General features: G+C 31.5%; 1 long non-coding RNA gene across 1 annotated transcript; it reads left to right on the forward strand.

The window, feature by feature from the left end:
* Positions 1-1,641: 1,641 nt before the first annotated feature.
* Positions 1,642-3,077, forward strand: LOC110914963. Its single transcript, XR_002578659.2, has 2 exons — positions 1,642-1,895; positions 2,737-3,077. It is a non-coding gene; the product is annotated as an uncharacterized LOC110914963 (long non-coding RNA).
* The last annotated feature ends 3,255 nt before the right edge of the window (positions 3,078-6,332 follow it).

A 6,332-nucleotide genomic window follows, 5' to 3' on the forward strand; every position in this document is an offset into this window, starting at 1 on the left:
AACATCGTTTGATTTTTGAAAGAAAGAAAACTTGTTTTAAGGGTTAGATGGAACACTTGATATGTGTAAGTCATGAAAACTCAAGAAAATTAGTTTTTCTAAAATCATCTTGTAGGACCGGTTTCGACCTAAACGAGTCGTTCGGAAGAGCTCAAATCCGTTTCAGAGGCGGAAACAAAGAAACGGACGTGAATACAGCTTGAATCACACTTTAAACCTCTTGTATATTGATATTACAGCGTATACAGTTACAAGGAACACCGGCAATACCTCGGTATCAACTAGCCTGACCGTTACAAATGACAACAACATGAACCTATTTATAGTTATAGCCTGGCCGTTTGAAACTTCTCAAACGGTGACATCCTTCAAACGAAGGCCTTTCAAACGGCCACTATGTTCAAACGGACAACCTATACAAACGGTCACAACACTTTTCAAACTGATGGGCCTTCAAGATGGGCTTGTCTTCAACCGATTGGATATTCAAAAGGTTCACTCTCATTGGATCCTTCAATCGGCAACATATTATTGGACCAACCTTCATTTTGTCTTATATGGACTAAGCATGATGAGTATGTAAACAGTTTCAATCTCGTGAAGTTTGCACAGCATGATGTCATCATATGATGTCATCATCCAAGATGATGACATCACGTTTGATCCAAAACCGCAACGAAACCTGAGACTCGATATTAAGACGAAGACGACAGATGACTGCACCAACACATCTTACAAGTTGTAAAGGATGAAAATTTATAAGAATGAGTTTTATAAAATAAAAATCATGGATTTAGCGTTGTTAAGACATATTAAACAACATGTTAAATTACTACAAGATTTTACTAACTTCAAGTTCATGTCATATTGTAAAAATGCATATTTATGGCTTATGGTAAGTTATATGAAGATTGTTGTTGATTGATGATGAATTTTTAAAAGAAAATGATATGCTATTAAGCATGGAAACCTCCATTTTTAAGGGGAAACTATGGCAATTTTTTTGTAAAAATTAAACACTTAGAAAATATTTTTAAACAAGTGTTTACAAGTAATTTTTTGTCATGGTTCTAATATAAAAATTTGCCATAATTTTTGTTATAAAAATTACAATATTGGAGGTTGATTTTTGAGAATAAAAATGACTAAGTATATATTTAGGAAAATATATATTTAGATGTCACATTATTATGTGCTACTTGTATATTGATTGTATTAGTTATATTAAAATTAGGGACTTGAAAATAATATAACACACCAAAATACCAAAAATTGTAATAAGAAATATTACCAAAATCACAAGAATATATATACACACACACACACACACATATATATATATATATATATATATATATATATATATATATATATATATATATATATATATATATATATATATATATATATATATATATATATATATATATAGGGTTAGGATCAAGAGTGAACAACATCCTTCTTTGTGAACTGTGTGAACTAATCTAGGCCTTTGATTTTTATGATCTTGAGATTTAGATGAGTGGCATGATGGTAATTATTTGGTTAATTATTTCCAATTATTTAAATTACATTAGGGTATATGTGTAATTACACAATCCAAAGAATTTAAATAGGAAACCTAAATTCTTTCCATTAACAGTTTCCTCCATTTGTCTCACCATCTCTATTTTATACTCACTCTAGAGAGAGAGAGACGGACAGACAGACATCAAGAGAGAGAAACCAAGCATCACAAAATTCAAATCTTTTTTCCTTAAAGATGGGTTCATCTTCTCCATCAGCAACACCATATATCAACGGAGAAATCAAAGGCGGTTGGAAAAGATCACAGATCAGTCCTATCAGTTATGATTACTCTTTCAAGATTCTCGTTATTGGAGATTCAGGTGTTGGTAAGAGTCTTCTTCTTAGTTTTATCTCCACTTCTCTGAAGACCCTCTTAAAGTTATTTCTCCAACAATTCGTAAAGATTTGATTTTTACCTTCTTTTTTGTATGTATATCTGTATGTATATATTTTTTACTGGGTTGTAGGGTTTCATGGGTTTTTTATTTAGTATTTTATATGGGTTTTTTTAGATATATTTATGTAAGGTTTTGTGATTTTAGGGAGTGTTTTTTATTTAGTATTTTATATGGGTTTTTTTAGATATGTTTATGTAAGGTATTGCGATTTTAGGGAGTGAACGGTGATTTAAATGGAGAGTGTTTTTTCTTGATTTGTTGTTCATAGATTATATATGCTCTGTTTTTCACACACTTTATAATTTGTTTTTATTGGAAAATTTTGTATTATAGCCATTTGATCTTATAAATTAAGCATTTTCTAAGAATTTGTTTCGATCATGTTGATGTTCAGTGTGTATGTGCCTACGAGACCGATTGGGGTTAGGGTTTAGTTTCGTGTTTGAGGTCGTGTACACATGTGTACGTTGTTTATGTAAATTGGGTATACACCTGTGTATAGTAGTAGTTAAGTGATATTTGAAAAACTTGTGTATGTTGTTTATTTAAATTGAGTGTACACCTGTGTATACAGTGTTTGTACATTTGGTGTACATATGTGTATGCAAATTGTTTGTAGGTATAAACTGTGTATACACCTATGTAAATTGGGTGTACACCTGTGTATACAGTGTTAGTCTTTTTATTTTATCTAAGACATTCATTGACCTGTGTAAATGTATTTGTGTTTTACAGTTGGTAACGTATTGTAATTTGGTTCTAAACGCAGAAAGACATTTTCTCCAAATACTTGAAATCAGTGAATCATCCGAAATGTGGGCAATTTGAAGGAATAATACCGGATAGGTTGTTGTGAAAAAGCATGTTGTGATGATTTTGTGCTCCCATGCTAACACGCTCCGCGATGAAATAATGGCTGAATCGGTAGCATACAACGTGGCGAGTAGGTTTAGTGTTTAAAACGTTTCATGCAAACAATAGTAGTAAAAGACTATGTTTTGTTTTTTCGATATGTAGTTATTTGTTTGTTTGGTTGGGTTATTTTTTTATGTAAACTGGATGTTTAGTTGGTTTGTATACCTTATAATATGTTTTTTGGATTTGTTTTTAGGACATGTTATGGTTTATGTTGAAGTAGTATGAGTTTACTAATCTAAAAAAAGATTATACACAAATGTATATATGTCAGTACATAGGTGTATTAAATTTAAATACACAGGTGTACTTCGGGATTCATGAATGTATGTACGTAATTGAAATCTGGGTTTTTTATCAGTGAAGAAAAAAATACATAATGATGAAGAATTGCTTGATTGAAAAAAAAATGGCTTTTTTTGAATGGTGATTATGATATACATCTTGTTTAGATTTAAAAGATATTTTGATTAATCACAGAAATAGGAAAGTGTAACTTCCATGGATTAATTAAAATAAATAATTAATAGTATCTTAATGTATAATTACCATCCTATCCTTTTAAACAAAAAAGATAATCAAAGGCTATGATCAGTTCACACAGTTCACTCTTGGGAGGTTGTTCACTCTAGAACCCTACCCTATATATATATATATATATATATATATATATATATATATATATATATATATATATATATATATAGGGGAAGGTTCAAATGAAAACCACTAGTTATTGTGAAAACTAGAAAACTAACTAAAACCCACTAAAAAGGAGGGAGGGGAGACTTTTAATGAAGAAGGGGTAAAATTGGAACAAAAAATATATAACTTTTCAAACATTTCTCATTTCTCCATACGTTATCATTTTAAAACAAAAATGGCACCATAAGATCACAAATTTTCTTATCTTTCATTCAAGTATATTCGAGCATATTTTTTATGACATAAAAAAAGATTTATGGTGTCGTCTTGTTTTCAATACTATTATTATAGTAGTGCACATGTGCAATATAACATGTACTACAATGTGCATTACATGCTTAAAATTAGTTTTTTGATTCTAGTTTAGCTTTTAGGGTTAGTTTTTTTGGAGGTTTAGGATTAGGATTAGGTTTTTGGGTGTGGGGGGGGGGGGGGAGGGGGGGTTGAGGTTTTTGGGGGTGGGGGTGGGGGGTTAGGTTTTTTTCGGGTTTATGTTTAGGGTTTAGTTTTAGGTTTTCGGGAGGGTGGGGGTGGGGGGGTTTAGGTTTTTTTTTTTTGGGGGGGGGGGGGGGTTAGGCTTTTGGTGGGAGGGTGAATTTAGGTTGGGGGGGGTGGGGGGTTTAGGTTTTTGGGGGGTGTCGGTGGGGGGTGGGTTAAGTGGTTTAGGCTTTCCGTATTAGTGCACATGTGCAGTACAACTAAAAAAAAAATTTTTTTTTTTTTTTGAATTTTTTTTTCCATATATAAAAAGTAGAGATTTTTCTAAAAAAAATTGTAAAAAAAAAAAAAATTGTATGTTTTTTAGGTTTTTTTAGGCTTTTTTAATTAGTTTTCGAGTTTTCACAATAAAAGTGGTTTTCATTTGAACCATCCCCTATATATATATATATATATATCTTATACCCAAAATTGGACAAATCGGACAAAGGACATTTGGAAGATAAATATATATATTCCGGAAATAAATTCGTATCTTGGCAAATATGAAAGACAGAATTTTTGAAACCAAAGAAACGGCAAAATATGAATTTTTGCAACCATTACAAAATATATCATATTTTTGTCAAAATAGAAAATATATTATTTTTGAAGTATATATTTTCTTAAACAATTCAAAAATATATTATTTTAGTGAAAACTAAAAATATATATTTTTCTAAGTTTAATCTTAAAAGGGTAAATTACACTTTTTGTCCATTATGTTTGTATTGAATTGCAATGGATAGCCTTTAACTTTAATAAGTATAGTCACAATCCTTTATTTGGAAAACTCATTACACCTTTCGTCCTTTGCCACTAACTAGGTTAAATTTTTTTGTTAAGTCTATTCACTTAAGGGTAATTTTGTAATTTTACCTATTTACTTAATAAAATATATATTTAGAAAAAGAAAAACTAAGGATCCAGCCACCCACCACCGGATCCGGCCATCACAAACCCACCACCACCGAATCCAGCCGACGTATACCATCACTAGATCCGCCACACCACACCACCACAACTGCAAAACTCAAGACGAACCCGAACCTGAACCTGAACCCTCATCAACCCATTTCCAGTAATGCTTCTTGCAAGAAACCTCCAATTCGCACCGCAATTTTCAACGATCACAATCGCGATAAATTAAAAATTAAAAATGGTGCCAGGTTTGGTGAAACATCACTTGCAGACGTTGAAATAAATTAAAATACAAAAACATTACTGGTACAATATCTAATCCTTGAAATTATGATAGACACCGTCTTAAATTAAAAATGTTTCTTTCAGCGAGTGACGTTTCACCGTCTGCAAGCTCCAGCCAGAGGTTATGGCCGTTTTTGGTCCCAATTTTGGTCCCCCAGGTGGCGAAAGAGCCCGACGGGAGGCGCGACCGGAGCTAGTCGGATAACGATTGTGGTGTGGCGAAGTGGTGGCGGTTGGTGGTGGAGAGTTAGGGTTGAAATTGGGGCAAAAGGAGTAGAAGACAATAGAGAGAAGGCGCAAAAGATGAGTTCAGAGAGAGAGGGATGTAGGATGGGGTTTTTTTTATATAGGTGAGGGGTGTTTTATAAGGGTGGGGGAAGAGTGAGGGTGTAAAAAGACATAAATGCCCTCATATGAGATGCACATGATATGACTTAACATTTAAAATTAACCAGGTTATGGTCAAAGGACCTAAGGTGTAATGAGTTTTACAAATAAAGGACTGTATCAGTAATTATTAAAGTTAAAGGTCATCCAATGCAACCCCCTACAAACATAAAGGTCGAAAAGTGTAATTTACCCATCTTAAAAATATATTATTTTTAAGATATATATGAAAGTATACTTATTTCTGCCAAGTGAAATTTATAGATATTTTTCTATAAAAATTCACTTAAAATATGTATATTTTAAGAATATAAAGTTGGTGATTTTTAGTTGTATAAAAATAATATTCCGGAAATTATACACGAATTAAGTATAAAATACTTAATAAATACAAGAAAAATACCTATTTCTATACGTATAAATACATACCGGAATACACTACCAATACTTGGCAAAATACGCAAATACAAGTATACCTATACTTGGGAAATATATGTGAGGAATACATGACAAATCAAGTTAAAAATATATATTATTTTTAACAATATTCCAAATAATTGGATAGAAAATAACTTAAGTTAAAATATCCTTATTTTAACTAACAATTATATAATTTGGAATTATATAATGTACATCAATCGTATAACTCAAAGTATACTAAATTCCAAAAATAAG

This window comes from Helianthus annuus, chromosome 2 (genome assembly GCF_002127325.2).
Source record: "Helianthus annuus cultivar XRQ/B chromosome 2, HanXRQr2.0-SUNRISE, whole genome shotgun sequence".
NCBI classification, from domain to species: domain Eukaryota; kingdom Viridiplantae; phylum Streptophyta; class Magnoliopsida; order Asterales; family Asteraceae; genus Helianthus; species Helianthus annuus.